Source organism: Hyaena hyaena, unplaced genomic scaffold (genome assembly GCF_003009895.1).
Source record: "Hyaena hyaena isolate Hyena2069 unplaced genomic scaffold, ASM300989v1 scaffold_341, whole genome shotgun sequence".
Taxonomy (NCBI): domain Eukaryota; kingdom Metazoa; phylum Chordata; class Mammalia; order Carnivora; family Hyaenidae; genus Hyaena; species Hyaena hyaena.
In genome coordinates this window covers 246,245-273,023 of record NW_024080973.1, presented here as the reverse complement: position 1 = coordinate 273,023, position 26,779 = coordinate 246,245, and the positions used below count along the sequence as shown (strand labels likewise).

Genomic DNA, 26,779 nt, shown 5'->3' with positions numbered 1-26,779 from the left:
AATGGAGCCTCAGAAAACAACTGGTGAGGTGTGGGGGAAGAATCAATACAAACTGGTAAGTGACCGGAAGTATATGTGGAGAGGGAACGAGAGCAAGATGGTAATCCTCAAGATTACAGCTTCAGATGGAGGTTGGACTGCAAAGGAGAGATAAAGAACTTGGTTCACAGGTTGAATAAGTAGAGCTTTTATGTTTTTCCTTGTTTGCAAAGTATTTTTCATCTTATTTGATCCTACTGACCTGTGAGACAGGCAGGTAAGAAAGCCTTGATTTGTGCCAGCCACATGAGCCAATAGGCTCGCAGTCAGTTTCTGCACCGTGATTGGGACAGGAGGTTGGCCCAGTATCTGGAAACATCATTTAAAGGACTCATGACAAGGCACGTGCAAAACACATTCCCTTCATTTGGCTCCCCGCTGCCTGAACTTTGTTCTGTGTTTGGTGAGCTCACCATTTCACGAGTCCCATTAGGCAAGGTAAGACTGCCTACCCCAACAGGAGAGAAGAATCGAGATACCTGTTTGCCCAGTTTGCCAGGGTAAGCTGGAGAAAAAGGCATGTGACCTGGGCTCTGCCAACCAGGCAAATGTGCACAGAGGTGGACTCGGGCTTGAGGGGTAAAAGGAGAGGACACGGAGTCCCCTCTCTCCGCAGTGGTGGCAGAAGAGACAGTGGCTGCATGGCTGAGTACCTGGCACACCAGGCAGCATCAGGGATAGTGGGTCCTGACTCAGAAGCCGCCCATCACGGAACCTCATTGAGAGCTCAGAAGAGATGGCATCTTCTCGTCAGACCGGTTCTGAGGACTGGCCTTGCGTGCTGTTCCAGGAAGCTCAGCCTTTAGGCCAGCTCCTGGTTCTCCGGGCAATTCTGAGAGCTGGATCCAGTAACTTTCTGCTTGGTCAGCCAGCGGCTAAGAATCCTGACAGATACATTGTCACTGTTCTATTTTACTTTAAAGCCTCCAAGTGTGTATTCCACTAGCTAATCTTTTTTTTTTTTTGAGAGAGAGAGAGAGAGAGAGAGACAGCCAGCATGAGCAGGGGAGGAACAGAGAAAGAGGGAGACACAGAATCCAAAGACAGGCTCCAGGCTCTGAGCTGTCAGCACAGAGCCCAATGCGGGGCTTGAACCCAGGAACTGTGAGATCATGACCTGAGCCGAAGTCAGATGCTCAACCAACTGAGCCACCCAGGCGCCCCTCCACCAGCTAATCTTAAAACCAAATGAAAGCAAGTCCTCTAACATATAAACAAGCTGAAAATAGGAAAAGTGTTATTTTGACTAAGCCCCAGATTTATTTATAAGCTTCCTAGATTTATTAAAACTTAGGATATTGCTAAGCAAAATGGGGAAGTATATATAATAGCATGTATGCTGTATTTTGTTGTTGTTGTTACCCACATAGGAAAAGATTACACCATAATGTTAACAGCCGTTATCTCGGGCTAGAAGGATAATGAATGATACTGATTTCCTTCCTTTTGCTTATATATATGGTTTAAAAGTTCTCTACTCTAATTCTTGTGTGATAAAAAGTTATTTTAGAGCATATAGAAACTTGTCTGGCTTTTTGTGCAGGAATGCCAATCATTACCGTCATCGCTGTTGGCATGTTTCAGGAACAACCCCCTTCCCTTGGTCTGATGTTCCCATGAGGGATTCCCGGCCCTTTGGCCCCGCCCCAACTTGATTCACCCTCCTCATGGGAGGGCTGTGTCCTGAGTGACCCAAATGCGGAGCAGAAGTCCGGAGCTTGCCCAGCTTCAGCCCTTCCCCTCTCTCACCTCTGCCTGCCCACAGGGGGCTGTATTGCAACCTCCTCTCTGCTCCTGGGTGGGCTTCCCAGGCGGGCTTCCCAGGCAAGTGCTGTCCCAGGGCCGAGGGTGTGAGATGGTCCCCGCAGCCACGCACCCAAAGCACAGTTTCCAACTGGCTGCACCAGTAACAGAGCTCCGTTTGTTTCCCATCTGGTTCCAGAGGTGGGGAGGGAGGGGAGGGGGGAATTGAGGGATGTGATTTAGTAGCTCCAGACGCACCCAGGCACCCAGGCACCTGTGATTAACACTGTTCCTCCTCTGCCGAGTCCCCAGGACACAGGGGAAACAGAGGGCGGTGGACGGACTGTCCTAACCGACCGTGACTGGGGAGAAGACACGCATTCCCCGATGAGCTGCCAGTGGGCTTGCAGTCTCTCACCCACCACTTTGCCAGGAAGCGCATCATTACTTAATATTCAGAACCCCTGGACAGGGTTCTGTGCCTTGGTAACAGCGGTATACAAACCGCTGTCATCAAATAAAATATTTGAGGCTGGGCCCTGAGGTTTCATTAACAGCAAGACATTTTAATGGGATTATAGCTCTTTTTGTTCAGAAAGCAGGCCCTGTTCAAGCCTAGAAAGTTTATCTATTGATCTTAACCTTTTCCTTCACAAAGTAAATGAAAAGGAAGCAGATCATGGAATCTCAAATCTGCAGTTCTTCCTCGGCTATTTTATCGTTCCCTGCCTCCCTCAGATAAAACATCTAAGATTCATAAATCATTACTCTTAAAATCAAGCCATAAAAACACACCCGCCTTCCCAAGAGTTTATCAGCATTTTGCAAAGTAGCTGGATAGGGCGAGTGTGCTTAAAAACCGTAAAATAGCAGAATCCCAAATATTACACATAACCTCCATCTGACAGATTTCAGGGCAGACAATAACCAAAGCCAATTACTTCTTTCTTGGGTTTCCTGATAACAGTTTCCTCAAATTTATTTTTAAGTTATAACTCAAGGTCATGATAGAAACCGTTTATGTGTGTCATTAAACAAAGAAGCAAACCTCAAACAATCAAGACTTAAAAGTCAGCTTCCTTAATGTACCAGAATGTGTGCTGTGAAAACATGGAGACTCAAGCACACAAAAGTACACAAAAACAGAATAATAATAGTGAGTGTATAAAAATCTTCAGATAAAATGTTTCCAACGGCAACGTTTTGTAGGAAATCAAGCCAGAGGTGCCAAATGATCAACGTAGTTCACGAGGAGTCCTTTGGACTAGGATGGGCAGGCTGGAGAGCAGGGCTTTGGTGCTGGCCTCTCTGGGGGTAAGTACATGAGGGTGACAAAGAACAGGCTTGAAGGCTAGCGCTGTGTGGCTGGTGACCTTCTGCTGTTGCTGCCTAGGCTGGACCACATCTCTGGCCCCACTGTGGGCCTGAATCTCCCGGCACCCCTCTGTGCACTCAGTCGGAGCTGGAAGGTACCTCGATGCCCGTTTGTGGGAGTCTGGACAGATGAAGGGCTAGTAGTCGCCTACCAGGAAGTGAAAAGCATGTGCCAAGCCCTTTATACTGGTTCCTCCCAGTGCAGCCTCCAGACCCATGGCCCCACCGTTCCTCACCATGTGAAGGGAGATGGGAACAAAGTTAGGAACAAAATTATCCCAGAGACTGGGTCAGCTCAGTGAATGGGTTTACCTTCACAAGAAAGCTACAAAGAACACTTGAATAAACTGCCTTAAGATACCTAAAAGTCAGGACGTAAATATAACTTTTCCAATTATTCAGCAGTCGTTACTATAAGCCTTGCTATTGGTCTGGTGTATATGTAACTGTGTTTATAATCATTTTATACAAACTGCGCACCTCTTTTAAAGACAAATGCATCAAATACTTACCAATGGGTAAGTGCCTGCTATCTGTTCGGCCACTTCTCTTTGCAACCTATCTGTCTATTTTGCAGTGTCTAAAAATGATGTTTAAAGCCACAGACAGGCTCTCAGTTTAAGAGCACGCGTCACCCGTGCTATCATAGAGCTCTATGGTTTTAGGACTCCAGATGTAGTTTAGAAGCTTAGAGAAAGGGCAATTCGACAAGTCCAACTCCTGACTCTCTGCTCTATTCCTTACCCGTGCTGCATTTTTAAAGCGCTTGATCTACCAAAGCTCAAGGCATCCCAATGGATTAGTGAATCTAATTTCTAAAGCCATGATGCTTGATTAGCATATTCTTTAGTCCAGAGCTTCTCCTTAAGAAGTCTTCGGACTTCTATATCCAAGCACCCACCTTACGCCCCTCCTGTTAGCTTTCCCAGACACCTTAAGGTCATTGCCTTCTTCACTCTCTGCTCGCCCTCCGAATGGAGTCATCTTCCATATGACAGCCCTTATTTATTTCAGTACCTGAAAACCCCATCCCCCCAGCCTCACAAAACCACCCCCGGGAATCAGCTGTGATGCCTGCTATGTCCTCACCCCCCCACACCCCATGCATCCCCAAGCCCTGATGACTTCACCTGCTAAACGCCTCCCCAATCTGAGCTCTTCCACCAGCAGATTCCAAATCACCACCTTCCCCTTGGAGTTCTGGAATGCGCTCCAATGGGAATCACCTTCCATTCTGCAAAATGTTTACACATGTGCTCTCCCTCTTGGCCTCTTTCCAGTCCACTGTCATAGAAAAGCACACATTTGATGGTGTCTTTTATCTGAAACATTAAAATGGCTTCTTACTGTCCTCAGAATAAAGAGCAGCCTGGAGCTCCGGCCTGACCTGGCCTTGGCCATGTGGCCAGCCAGCTGACCCCCGCCGTCCCCTCTGCACACCCCCTCCCTTCCCTGGGCCCTGGAGCTACTTCCTCTCACCCTCTCAGCTACTTCCCCACACAAAGAAGCCCTTCTTGGGTGATCCTGACGGGACCGGTCTCCCCGTCACACACAAGCACCCTCACCTTTCCCTCAGAGCACTAGTCAGTTGTAACAACAGCAACGATGTGTGTGTGCTTTGTGTGAGGGCCTGTCTCCTGTGCTTGGTTCTGAAGTGCCCTGGGGAGAGGTGCTGCGTGGGCTCCGTCTGCTTGGGTCCTGCCCAGGCTTGGCACGGTGTCCTCACACAGCGAATGGGGACTAAGGGCATGTTCACCAAAAGGACCGCATGCTCTGTCACAGTGGTTGAGGCCGGCCTCCCTCAGGATCATCCTCATGACATGCAAGTTTTGGTCTTTGGGGCTTCGGAGTATCTGTAGGAACGTCCCATGTCCCCAACAGATCCCCCAATATAACCTCAGGGCTTAAAAGGTGGGGGGAGGGAGGTATTCTTTAAAAATGATTTTTTAAAGATAGTGACAGCAGGTTGGCATCCTTTTGCATCTGATTAATGGAAATCAAAATGATAATCAAGATTTTAACAGCTACAGCTTCAGTCTAAACTAAGAAGATGTCCAGAAACGGAGAAGGCAGGAATGCTCTTTCCCACAGCCTCCACTGCCATGAATAAACAGATAGATGAGAGTGTAAAGGCAGTATGAGAGAGTGGTTATGTGTGCTTAGATTCTGGACCCTGGCTACCAACTGTGATCTTGGGTAAGTCTCTTGACCTCTCTGTGCCTCAGTAACTTCATCTGTAAAATGAGGATAATAATAGCATACTTTCTAGTGTTGTTGCAAGGATTAAATGAGGTAATGCCTGTTAAGTGCTTTGAACAGTGTCTGATGTTACTTATAGTGAGCAATACATACATGGTTGCCATTTTATTATTGTTGGGTGTTGTTTAAACCTGCTTTACAGTATTCTAGCTAAAATTGCTACATTTTGGTTAGAATGGGTCTCAGCTAACGCTTACAACTACGATGTTAAAAACTGAAATATGCATTGGCTTGTTTGTTGTATGTAAAACTATTTTTAATGAAAAATATTCTGAATGCATAACCTTGTTGGTTCAGATAAAACAAACAAAATGCCTGTTAGTAGATGGTTGTTGGCTTCTTAACAGAGTGTGACAAAAACATTCCTCAAATATGCATGAATAACCTGTTCTGTATCTAGTGAATTCACAAGCATATGCCTCGTTTACCTTTGATATATAAAGTAACAAAATCACAGTCAGTGAACTGAGCTAGACAATGAAATTAATCAGAAAAAAAGTCAAATAAAACAAACTGCTACATTAAAGTGGAACATGTATACCTACATCTATCCTTTTTTAATTTTTTTAATGTTTTTATTTATTTCTGAGAGAGAGAGAGAGAGAGAGAGAGCGTGCAAGCGTGAGCAGGGGAGGGTCAGAGAGAGGGAGACACAGAATCTGAAACAGGCTCCAGGCTCTGAGCTAGCTGTCAGCACAGAGCCAGACGCGGGGCTCGAAACCATGAACCGTGAGATCATGACCTGAGCCAAAGTTGGACGCTTACCTGACTGAGCCACCCAGGCACCCCTACCTACATCTCTCTTTGAGTTGTGAAGAGTTGATGTTAAAATTATATCAAACGATAAGGTACTTTATTATCAAAACAGTCAATTAAAATGTTCCCAGCTGGACATACACCATCCCTATGGCCAAGGAATTCCACTCTTAAATATATATGCAAGAAATATGAATGAAGACAGAAAGACATATATAGGAATATTCATAGCAGCTTAGTTTATGATAGCCAAAAACTGTAAATAACCTAGATGTCTATCTTTAGAATGGATACACAAATTGTTATCTATCAATGAGAAAAACATACTACCTATGCATATAATAACATGGATATATCTCATAGATACTATGCCATGTAAAATAATCTGAATTTAAAAAGTACATATGTACTTCTTTTATGAAGCTCAAGAATCATCAAACCTGAAATTTGATGATAGAAGCCATAAGAGTGGTCCTCCCTGGAGAAGTAGTAACAGATAGAGACTGGGAAGGAGTAATATGAAATCTACAGGGTGTTGCCTATGTTCTACATCCTGATTTGGGTGGTACTTTATACATATGTGAAATTCATCAAGCCATATGCTGAAAGTGTGGGTATTTTATCCTTTTTATTGCATGTGTTTTACTTCTATTGTTAAAAAAAAAAATCTTCCCAACTAATATTTTTAAATCATGACTAATTGTACTTTAAAAAAATTTCTTTTTAATGTTTATATTTGTGAGAGAGACAGAATGTGAGCAGGGGAGGGGCAGAGAGGGAGGGAGACACAGAATCTGAAGCAGGCTCCAGGCTCTGAGCTGTCAGCACAGAGCTCGACACTGGGCTTGAACTCAGGGACTGTGAGACCATGAGCTGAGCTGAAGCCAGACGAATAACTGACTGAGCCCCCCAGGCGCCCCTGATTGTACTTTGATAGAACAAAATTGGCTGTCCCTTCGTACTTCATGTGTTGCTGGGGAATTGGGGGAGTGCTCTACCTACCTACACACTAAACCAAGAGTAATAGACTGAACTGTACCCCATTCCCCCCCACCCACCAAATTCAAAGATTGAAACCCTAATCCCCCAAGTAACTATATTTGAAGATAGGGTCTTTAAAGAAGTAATTAAGGTTAAATGAAGTGGGGCTCTAATCCAGCATGACTGATATTCTTATAAGAACAAGAGGAGACATGAAAATGTGCCCAGACGAGAAAAGACCACGTGAGAACACAGCCAGGAGCTGGACATCTGCAAGTCCTGGAGACGGGTCTCAGAAGAAAAGCCAAACCTTCTGACACTTCGGTTGTGGACTGCCAGCCTCCAGAACTGTGAGGAAACAAAGCTCTGTTGGTTAAGTCACTCAGTGTGTGGTATTTAGTTAAGGCGGCCCTAGCTGACGGACGCACCAAGCACAGGCTTGTGAGAAACTCCAGGAGCTTGGCACAGGCCGTCCGGTGTCGGGGTCTGACTCTTGCTGTGAGCGATCTAAAGCTAGTCAGAGCTAGCAGGGCAAAGACAGAAGGGATTGTGTTTCGAGCAAAAGGCACTTGTGCAAGTAGAACAGGGCACGTGCTTCCTGTGGTCACAATGTGGGCTCCGCAGAAGCCGCCGCCCGAGCTGGAGGGCGTGAAGCTTAAAACTATGCGTGTAGTTTAAAGCTACGACTGCACACTTCCCAGAATGGCTAGAGCCCCACACCAATGGTAGGACGCCGGTGCCGACAGACGCGAGGAACAGCGGGGAGTGGACGCTGGTAAGGCTGCCGCGGAAAACTGACAATGTCTCTAAGACCCAAAAACGCACCTGCCCTGACTCAGCAACGCCACTCCTACAGAAATGAGTGTGTGCGTGCGGCAAAATAAGTGCACATGCATGTTGCCAGAGAAACCGGCTCTTCAAGGGAAGAATGGATGTGTCCACATTGATGTGTTCGATATTCACACGATGTGTCACTCATGAGCAACAAAAACGAATGAAACACGGATACATACAGCAACATGGCTAAATGTCTATTACTGAGCATAGAGGTCAGGCACAAAAGGTTACATAGTGTATGATTTCATTCTGTGAAGTTAAAAAGGAGTAAAGTTCTCTATGGTGCTAGAGGGCAGAAGAGTGGTTACCTTGAGGTGTTGATTGATATTGACTGGGGGAGGGGGGGGCGTGAGGGAGGCCAGGGGTGGAGCGGAAGGCAAGAGGGGGCAGGGGGCGGGAAATGGTGTGTGTCTTAATCCAGTTACACGGCTTTTCAGATATGTGACAATCAAACATACTACATTTGAGATTCCTGTTCTTCACTTCTGTTCAGGCAATATTGCAACTTTTAAACATCAAAAATTAGGTAGGAGGTTGGCATTTGATTTATTACACAGGACTGTATCATGTGATTAATAGACTGGATTCAGCTTTTCAGCACTTAAGAGTAACTGGGAGACCGAAGGGACCTGCCCTGCCCGAGATTTACTTCCACGAAGGAAGAAAAGACAAGTGTGTTAGGTGAGGAAGGGGTCATGCCAGAACTGGAGATGGCTGCTGTGTCTGCACGGTACTGACCCTCGTCTGGCAGTAAACTGTCACACGTATGGGGCAGTTGCTTTAATTCAAGATTCCCTGAACAACAAGACGATGTTTCTGGAGATTGCCAAAGTTGTTTCCTTAGGTTTCTATTCACCACCGAATTGCCAAGATTAGTTCTGATGTGAGAACATGGAAACCCCGGTTCGTGCTGATATCAGCGGTTCACTGACCTGTGTCTGTCTAGGTTACTTTCCAAAAAATGTTGTGGAAGACAGATGTCCCCAAGCTGAGCCCAAAGATATCAACAAAACCCACTGGCTCACATTATTCTCCTAATGGTTATAATAGATTGTAACTACTGCTTTTAGCTAATATAGCACTTAACTAGATAATACTTATATGGGCTAATTCCTAACGATTAGCCTATTTCCAAGAAGTTGCAGTTATGTAAATGTTTAAGTGTGTGTACGTGCCCTTATTTCATTCAAAGATTCTACTTTAGCTTTGTTTTGAGTGGCTTCTGGTTAAAGGTGACAGTTTGACCACATATATTTTTCTTTTCCTCTGAGGACCCCACTTAAATAAGTAAAAGGCATAAATGAGGTATAAATCCACAAAGAGAATGAAAGCGAGAAGATCCACAAACAAAAGATTTCAACGAATTTCTTTGGAATTGACTGGATTGTATTTTTTAAAATAGTTTATTGTCAAGTTGGCTTCCATATAACAGCCAGTGCTCATCCCCACAAGTGCCCTCCTCCATGCCCATCACCCCCTTTCCCCTCCCCCCCCACCTCTGTCAGCCCTCAGTTTGTTCTTGGCATTCAAGAGTCTCTCGTGGTTCAATTGTAGTATCCTAGCAAAACATGGAGGTGAAGAAGACTCTGGAAACAGGAGGTTCAATGTAACAGACAGTTAGATCCCAGACCTCTGCTCCATGTCACACACGTGACCAGAAGCCAGCTGCTGGCATTTGGGGATTCCCTCTTCTCAGTGTCTGCTCCAGGGAGCCCAACCTAAGACCTCCGCAAACCCTACCAACTAATACAGACCTCTAGCCAGCTTCAGTGACACAGCCTGCACGTGGATGGATGATCAGTGATAACCAGACATTTGCTGGAAACATCCCACATAGGAGGGAGCCGTCCACGTGTATACAAGTGCACTGTAATTGCCCAAGTGAAAGAAAGAAGAAAGAGGGGGTGGGGTGGGGTGGGTAAGACAGGGAGGGATTACACTTAGAAAGAAGAAAAGGTAAGATTCACTGTGCAGGTAACGTAATGAACCAAACTGTAATCCTCTGCCTCCCTACGCAGAGTCTCTGGACTTCGAGGGGAGCCTCATTCTACTCAAGAAACTGTAGACAGATGGGTAATTACCTCGCCACCACCTTCCTGCTCCCAACCCCCTCTGCCTGTACCCACTAAGGGTCATTTTGAAAAAGGTCCTGGCACTGCCAATAAGTAGTATGTTGTATCTCACCTGCAGTAGCTCCCACATAACAGGGAACGGAATCCTGAGCCCCTCAGCCTATATTCTTCCCCAAACAGGCTTCAAATACCTCACATGACTTAAAGGCAATGGGCAGTTGTAACACCAGCTTAACATTATTTGAGGCTACACAGTGTCCACCAGAGCAGTAATGGTCTGCACCAAGCCGAAAGCACACATTATGATTTATTTCACACCAGCCATGGATCTTTTTCCCAGGTTACAGAAAATTAGTACATTTGGGCACACTAAAACAGTGCTTATTTGAAAGCTAACCCAACTGCTCCTTTCCTTAACGAATTTTACTAATGGGCACATTGTATTAATAATTTTGGTTCCAATTTTCTAGCTTGTTCCTTTCTTCCTACCCCTTAAACACACACATACATACAGTTTTCTCATGCTAGAACACAGAGCAACATACTCATCAAAGAATATCTGGAAAACTAGTGTACCTGTACATGCTGTTATAATCCCACCACCTTATTTTCTGTCCACCTTATTTTGAGAAGAAAATTTTTAATGTATATATTTCCTAATCATTCCACTCTCGGGCTTATACTTATCAAGAAATAAAATGGGGGGCGGGAGGGCGCCTGGGTGGCTCAGTCAGTCAAGCGCCTGACTTCAGCTCAGGTCACGATCTCACAGTTCACGGGGGTAAGCCCCAAGTCGGGCTCTGTGCTCACAGCTCGGAGTCTGGAGCCTGCTTCAGATTCTGTGTCTCCCTCTCTCTCTGCCCCTCCCCCACTCACACACTCTCTTTTTCTCAAAAAATGAATAAACATTAAAAAAAATAAAATGGGAGCTGTCTTCAAGGCTTTGCTGGTCAGAGATGTGCATGATTCTTTGATACACATTGGGGAAATGCAGATGAAAAGATAAAGTACGTTCTTCCAGGTCCTCTTTGTTTATAGCCAAATGCACATAGTTCTGCCCCTCTCCCCACCCCAAATTAAATTTTTGAGAAAACACAGCAAAAGGCAGGGCTTCTGACAGGTGAGGCACAGAAACTTTCAGCCTCCAGAGCTCCGGCAGTGATAGGAAGCCCCAGGGACTAATGTGTTTGGCCACTCCAGTTATTCTCTAATAAGCCTTTTTATGCTGAAAGGTTGATTTTGTATTGACTATTTTTCCCTTCTTTCCTCCCTGACATTCTTTTCCTTTTATGGTTAATAGCGGGTACGGCGGCGTACTTCAAGGCATGAAGTTTAAAGCCCTTAAATTTAATTACAAAAGTTGACTCGGTCATTCCCCAAAGTTTGCTAAAGAATAGGTGGGATTTCTTTAAAAAGATGGGGAAATAAGATACACAGAAAAGCGACAGAGTTTCTCATCCCCACGGAGTCAACAAACAGGTACTCCACATATCTCTGTATGTGTATGTATGTACATGCTGTCCATATGCTATTATCCTTCCCAGTGCTAACGGAGGTGAAAAAAAAATGTAGGTGGGCAGATGTACTGTTTGGAAGGCCAGGAGAGAGATGGAGTAAAGCGGGCATGCACTGCTGTAATCCAAAGGGAACCGTGGCTGCTTGCTAACAAGTGCAACAACGTGTTGTGAGCATTTATGTCAGGAGTCAGAGAGCTAAGTTCCATGGGATAAATGTGGCCCACTGCCTGCTTTTATACTGCCTGGGAGATGCGAGAGGCTTTTATATTTTTAGAAGGTTGAAAAAAAAAATGAAGAAAGGAATCAAAATTTTGTGACATGTGAAAGTGATACAAAATTCAAATTTCAGCAAACACGAATAAAGTTTTATTGGAAGACAGCCACGCTCGTTGGTTTACATATTGCCTACGGCTGCTTTTGCACTACAACTGGGACAGAGACCTGTAGGGCCCGCAGGACCTATTTACTGTCTGGCCCTACACTGAAGATGTTTGCCAACCCCTTGGTTAGGGGAGGGAGATGTCACTTCAGTCCAAGGTCTTTAAGAAGGAAGTGATACGTCTACCTTACTTGTCTGCAGCCCTTTATATCTCAGTGGACCCTCCCAGCGACTCTGAGGAGGAAGAGATAGGAAAGGCAGGTTTCATTATCCTCCATTGTACAGCTGGGGAAACTGAGGCTTGGCCCAATCTAGAGACTTGTTCAATTTCGGCAGCCGATTGATGGCAGCACCATATGAAAATGTCTGAGCCTTTCCAACCCATGGTGCTGACACTGGAGAGACCACACACACACACACACACACACACATACACAGACATGGGACAAGGGCCTCATAAAGAAGGGAAGCCAGCTGGGTGAGTGGGGTGAGGGGCTTCCTCTGGGTCCCAGGACAAAGGAGATTGGCACCAATCTGTCTGGCCTCCGTAGTCAGCAAACTAAGTACCAGGGGACAAGCCCACTGCCTGCTTCTGTCCTGCCTGGGAGTTAGGAACGGTTTTACATTTTTAGATGGTTGGGAAAAAAAATCCAGAAAGGAATCAAAATTTTGTGACATGTTCAAGAGATACGAAATTCAAATTTCAATCTCCATAAATAAAGTTTCACTGGAACACAGCCCTGCTCATTGGTTTACACGTTGTTGTAGTGCAAAAGCAGCCTCAGACGGTATCTGTCCCTGGACCTGAGGCCAGGGCCCTTATCTGGTCCTGTTGTCACTGAGAGAACCTCTGGGAGCCTCAGACTCCTGCCTTCTGGATTCATCCTCTCCTGATGAGGTTGTAAAGAGCAGATGAGATCATTAGGAGAAGCAAATGAGTTAACCGTGCATACTACTCAGCACAATACTTTGCGTTTGTGACGTCACCTTGTTGTGACATTCACTGCTTGGGGAAGCTGCTGAGCATTTAAAACAGGGATTGACAGGGGTGCCTGAGTGGCTCAGTTTGTTAATTATCCGATTTTGGCTCAGGTCATGATTTCATGGCTCCTGAGTTCAAGCCCTGCATCAGGCTCTGTGCTGACACCTCAGAGCCTGGAGCCTACTTCAGATTCTCTCTCTCTCTCTCTCTCTCTCTCTCTCTCTCTCTCTCTCCCCCACACACACTCTCTCTCTCTCTCTCTCTCTCTCTCTCTCTCTCTCTCTCTCTCTCACACACACACACACACACACACACACACGCAAATAAATAAACATTAAAAAACAGATAAATAAAACAGTGTTGTTATGTGATATTAGATAACTAGAGAGTCATAAGGAATGCATTCATACCTGAACCTAAAAGATCAGGTTAGACATTCATACTCCCTAACACTATGGAAACATTCCATTTGTGGAACAAATTCAAACTCCTTTAGGACAAAATTCCCCTAGGTATTAGCTCAGGGGGAAAAAAAATCTTGTGTACTTTCAAGTTATTTGGAAGAGAATTGGGTGTAAAGACTATTTTCACATCAGGGAAGAAATATATTAGGTTGCAATTGAGAATTAAGTAATTGAACTCCTGGGGCTTGGGGGCTGCAGCTTGGGAAAGAGGCTGGAAGGCAGAAGGGGAGGAAGGAATTGTAAGGGAGAGATTAGGCAGGCCAGTGAGTAATCAGTCCAACAGTAAGCTCAGGGACCAGCACCTGGGCGTGGTTTGCACAACCCAGGAAAGCCACGAGATTTAAGAACTGATCCATTCATCTGATTCTGCTCTCCATTTTCCACACTAATAATTTCTTCTTTTGGAAATAAAACATTTACTGAAAAATAAAGTTTCCTCTTTGGACTATTGTGACATTGTACACGCACCCCACCCAATATAAGATATGCTAATGATCTGAAACAAATAAATCCTCAAATTTCTGACATGACATCATTTCACACCATAAGAAAAATAAGGACTCTTTTTGATGGATGTAATACAACAGAACAGTGTTTTTTGAACTGTATGAGAGCTAAAATCAGTTTAAGGGGTTGCCAACCATATCGAATAGAACAGAACAAAACAGAAAATATCAGTGTATTATACATAATAAAGGACAAGTATTGTTGAGTGAAACTTCTTCGTTTCAGTGATGTGTGTGTATGTGTGCGCGCGTGCGTCTGTACGCATGTGTTTACATTCAGTCATCTATATTGCCAGCCTATGGTGTAAATTATATTCTCACTAGGGATCACAGTCCAAAAAATTTTAACGCCACCAAAGCAGAGTGTGACCACTTTAGGAAAGTCCAGTATAAGAATCCTAATTCATTGAGCAGCCATGTTAAGGGCTAATTATTCCTGATGAGTGGGATTGCTTTCAATGCCAAACTCTTCCTATGCATTTAAAACATCCTACAATTGAGAGGACAAAAAAAAATGTATGTGTAACTTGTCAAGTATACCTGGTCTTTAAAATAAGGAGTCCCTGATAATGAATACAGAATTGATCTCAAGATACAGGATGTATTAGAAATCAGAAACGTGGATGATTACATTTTTCAGAATGATAACTAACCTACTCCTTTATGAAACAAATGAGGGCTGTATTTTTCACACGGGTTGATTCACCAGGGAGCAGGGAAGGGGGCTGGAGAGGAGACTTGGTGGACAAGGATGGTATTACCACCACCGAGAAATTAGATTTTGGAAAAAGATTTACTTTGATTACATAGAAAACTCCCACATTATGAGGCATTCTCTCAATTACTTTCTTCTGAACACCCCAAAGCAAAGAGCCCATAATCTCCAAGATAACAAGAGCTGAACTCAAGCAATTCATTAACCCTGGATGTGATGGCAGCTGGTTTTAAAGGGAGAGACCATGTCAAAAAACATTTTTCCTGGTAAGCCTGAATATTTCATGAAAAGCAGGTGTAGACAGATTACTTGAGAACTATCTGAGGAAGAGATCCTGAAATGATCGCCATTGATCTTACATGCGCATGGAGGTCACATGATTGAAAAAGGAGAAATGGATGAATGAATACATGCATGCACACATGAAAGAGGCCAGGATTTTAATACTAATTTAAGTACATATTCCTTCACAGCTGCCTTATCCACATAATTCAGAGGTGCTGGGTTGTGAGATCATTAATCCACACCAATAGGAATGACTGTTCTTACGTAAATGGGCACACAGGGCTTGGGATAAAGTTTGTAGTGGCAGTATCATACAAGCTTTTAAGAAGTACTATATTTTGGGACACCTGGGTGGCTTTGTCAGTTAAGCATCCGACTTTGGCTCAGGTCGTGATCTCATGGTTCATGAGTTCGAGCCCCATAGGGCTCTGTGCTGACAGCTTGGAGCTTAGAGTTTGCTCTCTCTGCCCCTCCCCTGCTCACACTCTGTCTCTCTCTAAGATAAAGGAACAAAAAAAAAAGAACTACTATTTCAAACAACGTACACAGAAATTAACACACCACGTGTTGCCTAACGATGAAAAAGACTCTTAAGTCAAAGGGCCATGTGAAACAGTGGAATAAATGATTTCATACAGTGTGAGAGTCGAAGGATGTCATGTTTTCTAAATTACTAATTTTATATAATACAACTTTAACTATATGCAAGTAAATTAATAAATTGAACATAAGTAGACATTTCACCCTTTATCTGTATCCCTAAAATATGCCTTTTTCAAGTTGATGTAAAGTCTTTTTAAAAACCATCTCATGGGAAAATTGGGGACCACTTTATCATCAAGGGTACATTATACATGGACATACATGGTAATCTGCATCTCACATAACTGAGGCTCCTCACGGTCCACACATGAGTGAACTAGATTGCAGTTAGCTATTACAATACATTAAAATCCCTAGATTAAAACCCCAGTAACTGCTATCAAACTGATTCTTATCTGTTACAAAGTTCTTCACGCTCTCTCTGTTCCATGCCCAATGGAGGATATGATGTCCTGCCTCACGTCTCCTTAGCCCACTTCTCAGCTCTGCTGGACACTTCCCAGGCCCACTGACAAATCCCCACCTCCAGCCCACTCTGCCTCCTGCTTATCCACCTCAGGGCTTTCTCTGGTGCCTCCTGAGCCTTTTCAGGCCACTACTGGCACCCCCAAAATTCTGGGGGTAGCGTGACTAGTATCAAGTGATGGATGAACATCCCAGTTTCCCCACCACTTGCTGGACAACCATAAAGTGCATCCTACACTATCCCCAGCAGAACCGAGCCTCCATTGCCCACAATGGTAATCTGCTCATCAGCCCACCTCTTACTGGCTTTTTTTCCTTCCTGGTCTCATTTTCTCCACTCTCTCACTCATGCTTCCTGGGATGACCCCCTCCCCCCACCCCATCTCAGGACCTGCAGCATAGGCTACTTCAGCATCATGTGGCAATTCTGTGTCCTCTAAACCAGCTGTCTGTAAGAGTCAAGGTGGAAGAGCTTTACCCTCATTCTTTCCACCGCGATTACTGGCATCTTTGGAAATGTCTCATCTATTCCTTTCCCTAAGCACTTGATGACCCCTCACTAATGCCAAGAGTGTTTCTGGGGGCTGTGGGGCATATGCCCAGATGGATAAAACTTGGTTCCAGCCTCAAGGACTTGAGAAGGAGACATGAAACAGGAAGGAGGAAAAGCAACCCTAAAACTGAAGAGGATTCGGACTGTGGAAGAGCCACGTGGCAGTTTCAGCAGAGGGACAACCTGGAGCCGACAACCTTCATCACTACCCAGACGAAGCCAGTTTTCCAGTTTTCCAGCATCAATGTCTGCTCGTGGACACCCATCTTTTGATAAGCCCAGCACTGACTCACACACAGGTCAGCCCAATCATGGCTCCTGCTAATACAGCCTTAGGGGCGACTGATTGAGTATTGAAAGGCAAAGCATCACATTGTCCTTACAAGTACCTTAAGGATCCCCGAGTGACTGCTCTATTAGGTGTGTTAATATTAATAAATTAGGTGTGGCCTGGTGAAGCAAGGAAACCCAGGATGCTCAGGGCCATCCCTGAATACCTTATATAAAATAACAGCACCCCCTACATTACCATGCTCTGTTGTCTTCCCTACTTTATGCTTTAAGGCACTTACCACCCCCTGACATATTATATATTAGCTTATTTATTTTTTAATATCCTCCCACTAAAAGGTCAGCCACTGTGGCAACTTTTCCACACATGAATCTAGAATGGTTGTCTGGAGGAGGGGTTCGAATGAATAAATTATCTAAACATTTGAACCCCCAAATCGTCACTCAACCACAGCTGGAGTGCTATGAACTTGTTCGGAATCACAACAGCCCCATAACTCAAAAGCCTAAAGAATACACGATTATTTTGTGAAAAAAAATTTTTTTTTATAAAACTTCAATATATGTAGCAGGTGTGAATAAATAAAACTGCTTTAATTCTATGATAAACTTGCATAGGCCATGGAATGTACCTCATTCAATGTCCGTGGTGTAAATCAGAAAGAAATCCTGATATTTTAGATCTTAGATACTATCTCTAGCTTACTAAAAAAATAAATTTATTCATGTATTCATGTGACAAATATTTATTGAGTGCTTATGTTAAGTATGGTGTTGAGTGAGGTGCTATATTTGATTTTTCTTTGGAAAACTCGACTTCACACTCTCCAGTAAAGCCATATCCTGCTGTTACAGATAGAGAAAGCCCATCTTTTTTAAAACACTTGCGTTTTTTCCCCATTCTTTTACTGTATTATGTCTTATTGATTTAAGTCAGCAATCCCTCAGGGAGAATAGTCACAGGAAATACTTCAGGTGGAGTATTTTTTTTAATCAGCTAATTTTAAAGGTAAACACTTTTCGCTCTTCATTGAGTTTTAGGGAAATGGGAACCACTGTATTTAACAACATCAAATGCTCATGATTACAAAAATCACATAAGTAGTTGTCCAACTCAGCTCATGCAGGGCAAATTGGCTCCAGTATAAATTCACACTCCCCAAAAGCAAAGGTCCTCATAGGTGGGGAGGTGACCTTTTACTCACTGCTGACTGACTCACTGCTACATTTCCGCACGGCGTATTCCGAGTTGTCATTCTGCCCGTGGTCTTCAACATGCCCACCTCTGACTTTATTTAGAAGACTGTGGCCAAATTATTCTCTTTTCACCTCAAAACCCCTATGCTTCTGTCTCAAGAGCCCTTCCTTTGCCTTCCTCCGGGATCCTTCCACCTTCCTGAAGATTCCACTCCATCAGTTTAGACTCTTACATTTTCACTCTCTCTTCTTTCCTATGGATTCTTTTTCTCTGACGATAAGGTAGGTCCAAGCCTTCTTAGGCTAAACACATTACTTTCTCCATAGAATGTCATTTCGCTGCTGCATCAAACTCTCCTTCCGCTTCACCACCCAACGAATTTGAAAGTCTTCACTGCATTCCATATGCACCACACCCCCCACTCTAACCCCCAACTTCCACCTGCCTCAAAGATAATCAGGCAAAGCCAGGAGCCAAAACCATTGGCTTTTTTGCTTTGTTGCGCCCTGGGCCCCATGGGGGGGGGGGTGCCGTATGAATGATACAGGAACGATGGTGGCTCCCTCACCTTTCCCAGCTTCCATAATGCCATGTGACTTCCACCATTTTGCTCCAGCTGCCCCTGGTTTAATACTGCTCCTAATGCTCTTCTTTCTCTTTTCCCTCCAACAGACAGACATCCCCTACATCCTACCCTTACCTGTGGCTTTGTTTTGCTCCCTTTCCTTCCCTGGCCGTTCCTGAAATATCAAAATCACTCCTAAGTTACAGGACTCACAAATCTCTTTTTGTAGCTCTGAGTTCTCTCTGAAAAACCGACACCTACATTCTCGTCCCTTCGTTTGGACAAATCTGTCATGGCCAAATGAAAGCTCTTTTTTCTCCTCTTCCTCATCCTTCTGAACCTCCTCTCTGACAACAGCCCAATCACTGTCTCAGCTGAGGCCCATAATGACTTCTGACTTCCCTTCTCAGCATTTAGATTATTCCCACACTCCGTCCGGAGTCTTTCTCTTCTCTTCTTCCCACTGCCTCATTTCTTTTTACCCCTAATTTGACAATAGACTCTATCTGGTCTCCCCACAACCAGTCTTTTCTCATTGCATTATGTCCAACACAATGCTACAAGGTTGTTCTCCTAAAGCACAGTTCTGACCCCGTCAACCCTCTTCCTCAGAAACCTCCCATGGCTCCCTAGTACTTACTGACTGAACTCTACACACAAGCTCCTCCACAACCTTGAAAGCCTCTCTTTCCCACCTTCTCTCTCATTACACCCTTGGCATTTCCTGCACTTCAGCCAAAGCACACGATTCTTTGGGCAAACACACACCCTTCTGTCACCAAGTCTCTGCTACTCACTCCTCCTCATGCATGCCCTTCCTTCCCTGCCTGCCCAGACGCCGCCTGTATAAATCTCAGCTCAAATGCTATGTGTTCCGTGTAACATTCACTAATTCTTCCACTGGATGTCATTGTTATACCTTGTGAATACCCACAGCCCTTGAGGAATACAGCTTTTTGGGTAATGTGGCCATTTTGCCCATTTTTTTTAAAGTTTGTGTTTATTGATTTTGAGAGAGACAGAAGCAGTGCAAGTGGCAGAGGGGCAGAGAGAGAGGGAGAGAAAGAGAATCCCAAGCAGGCTCCGCTGCTGCCAGTACAAAGCCTGACATGGGGCTCGAACTCACAGAACTGTGAGATCATGACCTGAGCTGAAATTGAGCGAGGTGCCTCATTTTTGCCCCATTTTTATAGTAGTCGGTTAATCATATGCCCAGCCTCTCCTTCCCGGCCATGCATTTCCTCTGGGCAGGATCTAAGTCTCCGTATCCTTCACATCTCTGGCGCTCTCAACATCCCCCAAACTCTACGCAAAGGTACAAACAGCCTGGAATGAATAGGCAGTTAAGAAGTATTTGTAAGTTGGGGCGCCTGGGTGGCTTAGTCGGTTAAGCGTCCGACTTTCGCTTAGGTCATGATCTCGCGGTTCGTGGGTTCGAGCCCCGCGTCGGGCTCTGTGCTGACTGCCAGCTCGGAACCTGGAGCCTATTTCAGAGCCTATTTCAGAGTCACTCCCTCTCTCTCTGACCCTCCCCTGCTCACACTGTCTCTCTCTCTCTCCTAGAAATAAATAAAACATTAAAAAAAAAAAAAAAGAAGTATTTGTAAGTTAATGACTGCAACCCAAAGGGTTAACTTTGGCCTCTAGTCCTTGAAATTCTCTCCCTGTTACTAACAATTACTTTTTCCTGGTAGGACACAAGTCTCATCTCCCCACGGTACCAGAGTTTATTTCTTTTGGCCCCACAGGCCGATTTTCAAATGTCTTTTACTTCCAAGTTTTCTGAAAAACTAACTTCTTTAAGAGACCCGGTAATGGCAAAGAAAAGCATTAACGGCACTTTAGGTGAAGAAAATGCATCCACGGAAAAGAAACGGCTTGCTGGGGGCTATAGCACAAGGTAAGGTGGTTTACCAGCCTGAATTATAGGATTCAAGCTGTATCATTAACTTTTCAGTCCAGTCTTTGGAAAAGCCAGCCACTGTATTTTTTTTAATTATCACATTCATATTAGAAAGGAAATCACTAATTCCTGAGTCATCAATTGTGTCGTTGTATAATTACTCTTCTTCCAGTGTATTTACCTTGTCAATTTCGAATAATTCTTAAACTTTCTTATAAGACATTTACATCTCTGGATTTTACTTGCAAATATAAAGACAACTTAAAAAAAAAAAAAACACACACACACACAGAGCCTCTTCGAATGCCTTTTAAATTCCGTAAGTACTTTTCCCAGAAAGACATTGGCAGAATGGATAGGGAGTAAAGAACTAAGATTCAAAATTCATTTTTTTTTTTTATAAATCTATCCTTAAATCTTGGAGGAGATCCAACAACCTCACATTAAAATTTTAGAAGGCTTGACTGAAGGACACGAGGAAATTTAATGTCCACAGCTTCAAGAGCACCTGGTCTATATATCATGATTAATTAAGAGAAGATAAACAGAAAGAAAAAACCATATGTGCACAGCACCAGTTTTGTTCTTTTTGATGTAACAGCAATATCACGCAACCTTTGCCAAAACAAAGCAAATTTAAAAAAAAAAAAAAAGGAAAAAGAGAAAGGACACTCTGATGCCAACGTGTTATGTATTTATTTGTATAGCCATGACTGCTACAGGCTCTTCAAAGAGGACCAGGGCAGCCAGTTTGGATTCTGACAGCAATGCAGTAGAATCTAAGGTGTTGTGATTTAAATATGTTCTAAGCAGGCTAAGCTAGTCACACAACATTTTAATAAAGAAGTCTCAAGATATTACATGGAGAGGTACATTAATTCCTACAAATACCGCAGGAGAAATACAGGCACTGGGGAGTCGAACTGCAGTGGACACACATATGAATATGCTATCTCCCTGTCTCTACCCAAGCCCACATAAGCCCATCTTTATCACGCAGAGACAATTAAACAGCTATACACTCTGGATGCAGTTCTGTGTCCTGGCTCCCGCTGGGTGACTTATGGCCAGCCTGACATCTTTCACATTCTCTATTAGCAGCCTACATTGGCTGGGAAAGCAGACCTCACCAACCCAGGACCCCATCATCATGGGTTTTAGGAGATTTCAGTTCGTGAATGACATGTGGCACCACCTAGCCGTTGTGAAAGCTGGGAGAGTGGATGACACCAGCCATAGAAATAAAGTATCCCTTTTCCTTAGGAAAACGCCCTGCCTGTGCGACGCTGACCAAGGGGGTAGCGAACATTTCTCAGTATGATCTTTTTCTTCTTTTCAGACACTCCCCTGACCCCATCTTTCTCTATACACCTCCAGAGTTCATTCTACAAGAACCCACATAAAGATCACCCGTTCTTCAGCCTTAAGGCTTCCAGGGTTGAAATGTGAATGGAGAAGGTCTAGTTGACATTCCAAGTTGTGGGGACGGAGAGATGAATGTGGCCATTAAAGACCCTTCTTCTTGAGGTCAGACAAGAGATAAACAATAGAAACTGCAGAGTCAGGGCATCTGAGACCCTTCCAGAACAGGGGCTGGGGAGAGAAGTGTCACCGGATAGAAGCTCCCTTCCAAACCCCGGAAGGCTAGCAAGCCCAGAAGTGGTACCATTATCCTATTACACTGCCTGGCATGCGCCCTCAGCCCACATGCACACTTCCACATCCTCATGTCCAGGAGCCCGAGAAAGGGGAAGTGAGAACCCCCGCACGCCGGCCATCCACACACAAGAGCGGAACACACACTGCACTCAGAATCGCAGGGTCAAAATAACAAACCCTGTCCCACAGGCGGCGGGTGACAGCAAGTCAGGGCACCGGCAGCTCTCTGGGTTTGGAGCGCAGTTAGGGGAGCGCGGATGCAATGAGACGAGTGCACACACATACACACACTCACACACATGGGATTTTACAAACCCGCACCGACCCCACCGCCTCTCTCCACACTCACACACCAAGTGCATCCTGCCCTCCTCACCGTTGCGATCCCCACACTTCTCTCCGGGAGAGTCGCGGCCGAGGGATGAGGGATCCTAGCGGGGATTCCTGGAAATGTCATTCTCCAACACCTTCGGTCCGCCACCCCCATCCCCTTGGCTGTACCTTGTACACACACACACACACACACACACACTCACACACGCACACCCCACTCCTGCCTTGACTGCCATCAGGCACGCCCCGCTGCCCCCAGACCCCCGCATCTCTGCGCGCACCGGACACCAGGCGTCCCCGCCTCCAGCGCCCCCTTCCCCCGCCCCGCGGGCGCGGTGGCTCAGGGCAGTGCCCCCGCAACGCCGCCGGCTGTCCCCGCTCACCCGCACCATTGTTCCAGGCGGCCCCCCTCGCGCCCGGGGGCAGCCTTCAGCGAGGACCCGGGCTCCGTCGGGGGCAGCATCAGCGCCGGGCGCCCCCCCCCCCGCCCCACCCCGCTCACCCACCCCTCCCTGGCGGCGGTACCTTGCCTGACAGCTGGGTCCGCGGGCCCGCGGGAGCTGGCGGCGCTAATGATAGCGCCGGTGCCCAGCCTGGGAATAAAGCTCTGCTCCGGCCGCTCCTACCTCCAGCGCCACCATCTTCTCCCGCCGCCGCCGCCGCCGCCGGCACCGCAGCCGCCCTCGCCCAGCTCCGGCTCGGGCTCGGCAGCCGCCGCTCGGGCCCCTCGGCTCCGCGGCCCCACCCCCTCCGGCCCGCCCGCCCCTCGTGACGCGCGCCGGGGCCGAGCCGGGCCGGCCTGCGCGGGAGGGCGCCCGGGGGAGCGCGCGCGCACACGCCGGCGCTAGTAGCGCCCCTGCCACCCACGCCCACCCGCGCGCACGCGCGCCGCGCGAGCCCGAGGCGGCGAGGCGGCGTCCCCTCCGGCGAGCCGGCCCCGGCGTGGGTGGGCGTGCGCGGGTGCCCGCCGCCGCCGCAGGTAGCGCCCTGGCCCGGCCGGCTGCATCCCGGAGGTGCCTGCCGGGGGCCTCCACCCTCGTCGGCGGAAGCCCGGGGCGGGGGAGGGTCCCGGTTTCCTTAAGCAGCGGCTGAGGCCGACCTCTGCGCGCGGGACCGCGAAGCCGGGCAGCCGCGGCGGCCCCTGCGCTGTGCCGCCTTTCCTTAGTTACTCCCGAGCTTTCCCGCCCGCCGCCCCGTGCACACCGCCCGCGCTTCTCGGGGAGGCAGCCTGGCGGCGGCTCTGGCCCGCGCTGCAGTGCTGCGTCGCCGCCGCTAGGGGGAGAGCCCCTCGGGTTTGGGCCCGAGCGAAGCTTGGCCGCGTTTGCAGCCCTCGAGGGAAACTGCCCAGTCCCGAGGGCGAGGCAAAAAGCCTCCAGCTTCTGATGCCGGGAAATGACCGCCTGGGTGTTGTTGCTGTTGTTGTTTTTTAAACCCGCTTGTCAATTCTGGTTGGTCCGAACTTGAAATGTATTTGAAGCTGGCTTAGGGCATCAGCCCCAGATGTGGTCGGGAGGGAGGGGACCTTTGCAGGAAGGCGCAGGTGGCAGGTGCTCTGTGTTAATGCAAAGCGGTGCGCAGGACAGGCCCCCGGGGACCTGGGGCCTGGCGTCAGCCTCACCTGTAATTGGCGGTGTGATACGAGCCAAGTCAGCCCCCCTCTTCGGGACAGATTTCTCAGTAATAACAAGTTGTGTTTGCACAAAGCCTTACAGTTTGCAAAACCTTCTTCAGGCACGTTCTCCTCTAGTAAGATGGAGATGAGCCTTGGTTATCCGGATGCCTTGGGAACTGGGTCTTTTACCGCTCCGTGTTTCCATATTATTTTAAGCACAATGCCTTCAGAAACATGGGGGCGGGGGCGTAGGCTGAAGCTTTCCCGGAATCTTGTGTTTTAGCTTTAAAATTCATATGAATTTTGCATTTTACTCCATAAAGGATCTTTTATTTTTGCTTTAATAAAGAAAATAATAGATTCTCCCTTCCCGAAAAGATCTTGCGGTAAAATTGAAATATTTACCAGGAGGGTATATCATGCCTGTCCTGTGACGTTACATATTCTTTTTATAAATTTTTTAGTAAGTATTTATTCTGCATGTGTTCCAGACACGGCCCCTGTGCTCCCAGAACTCACAGCCCCCGGAGCAAACAGGTATCAAACAATCAGACTAACAATTAAACGCAACTGTGATTGACTCTCAAATGCCAAGGGGCTGAGGGTTCACCGGGAGACCTAATCTAGACTCCAGGATTCGTAAAGCTTCCCAAGGAAATGACCCACGAGAGGCGGCTGTGAAACACTTCCAGGGACAGAGAGAAGCAAATGTGCAGCAGCACCCCCTGCGGGTGAGGTAGAAGGGAGAGGGAGCGTGAGACGGGCCGGAGAGGCAGGCAGCCGAGGTCAGAACTTGCAGGACCCCGTGGGCCATTTTAAGTAAGGATTTTATCTTAGGAGCCTTGGAAAGCTTCTGAAAGGCTGAAAGCGGGTGATCATGAGCTCATTTCATTTTCTGTGTGAACAACGAATTCATGGAGGGTCAGGGTCCAGGCAGGAGAAACTCTGACCCCTTGACGCATCCCTGCCCATGCTACCTGGTGTTTTCAGCCTCTACACCAGTTGGTTTTGGGGTCCTTTCAGAGTGCCTCTCTGTAAAACCCCCCATTTTGTTAACTTTTAATCCACTGTAGTTTTAGGAAGGAAGTTAGTTAGCTAATCTTGTTAGAGTTTCAGGTTAAGTAAGGGAATATAGGTTCTGAGTCAGGAGCGCTTTTCTATGGATACCCTTCGTGCTGTTTGGTTTGTTATCTCGGAGATCTTCTGCTTATTTTCTACTTTTGCATTGTGCCCCCAGCGAGGCAAAGCTCCTTGATGCATGAGTGAGAGATACATTATTGCTTTAATAACACCATCCCCTCCAATCTTGCATCACAGGATTTTGGTGCAAACTAAAGAAAGTGTGTAAATTACTCTGCAAAGCATTAAGTGCTATATGAATGAAAGTAATAATGGTTATAATGTCAGCTTAGAGACCTTCAGAACTAATTAGTTCCCAAATATTAATATCTGGAAAACTCGCTCCTTCCTCCTGCCCCCACCCTCCCATGAAAACCACAAATACGCCTCTTCCATATGGGCAATGTAAATCCTCCTCTCAAGTGCTCATGTTACTTTTTGTGCCTTGGCTGGCAGGAAACTCGAAGCCAAAGTGCGGGTCAGTGCAGGAAATGAGCGCATCCACAGGGCCCTCATATCTACGTCTCAACTCTTCCTTCAGTCTTGTTTTTCTATCTATAGTTTTCCTGTGCCTGCTGTATTGGCATTTTTGTAATATATTATAGATATTCTTAGAAGCCGCTTCAAATATTTGTATCCACCTCCTTTTAACAAGGGTCAGGACTGCTGTTCAATGTTTCAGAAGGCAGTGTATGAAATCAGGGCCACCTGCCAGCCATCGTAGCAGGTACCCGTACCGTAGACACTGTGCCAAGGGCCTGGGTTTTGAATTAAAGCCTTGCCCAGCACTGCATGTGGATCCGAAGTCTCTGTGTACACCAGTTCAGAGCCTTGTATTTAGCCACATTTGTTTGTCTCCCACTGGTTCATAGACAGTTTCCTTCAGCGTGAGCTCCGAGTTCCCCGGGTCCATCTGCCTGCCCTGTACGTACCAAGTATATCTCACAAGTACGAACACTTTGTCACTTGGTACCAGGGCAGGGATCCACGACCTTTTATTCACTTAGGTTTCTTTTTGTCCGCGATGACCTGGAGATTCCAGGATTCGCTACATTCATTCAGACGTCACAGGAGTGTGCCCATGTCTTTCAAGCTTCCATAGGACTCTGGACAGCGCAGACTGGGCATGTCTCTTCCCATAGCGGTAGATACTCTTCCTTGATTTCAAGTTCTTTCGTGATTGCCTTCTTTCTCTCTGTCCGAGTTTACGTCTGAGGAGCTGAAGGGTATGTGCAGAACATTCAACAACCTTTGGGTACAGAGGTTTTTTGTTTTGTTTTCTTTTGACGATTTTAGTTCTGCTAACATTTGGTAATTCTGAAACCTTTCTAATCCACAGAATAGTACTTTTGTCACCGAATTTCTAAATTGTGAGCTAAATTACAGTTATGAAGCGTACATGTCCTAAATCTTAATACATTTGCTTTTTATATGCTGATTCTTTTTTCACCAGCTTTTTCTCTGCACATAAATTCTGTCATGGCTTCAGATAGGTCCCCTTCCTTTCCTTTCTATTTGCCAAATGGGTCAGGCTCCCTCTTTATTTTTCTTGAATCACATTCATTGTGA

The 26,779-nt window shown here is 46.1% G+C and overlaps 1 protein-coding gene across 3 annotated transcripts in view; it reads right to left on the bottom strand.

The window, feature by feature from the left end:
* The window catches only part of APBA1 (amyloid beta precursor protein binding family A member 1), a 211,777-nt gene extending 188,590 nt beyond the window's left edge, over window positions 1-23,187 (bottom strand). For all 3 annotated transcript variants that reach the window (XM_039249534.1, XM_039249535.1, XM_039249537.1), the window contains exon 1: window positions 23,005-23,187. The gene's annotated coding sequence lies outside the window, so the exon portion shown is untranslated. The remainder of the gene's footprint in view (window positions 1-23,004) is intronic.
* Window positions 23,188-26,779: the final 3,592 nt, after the last annotated feature.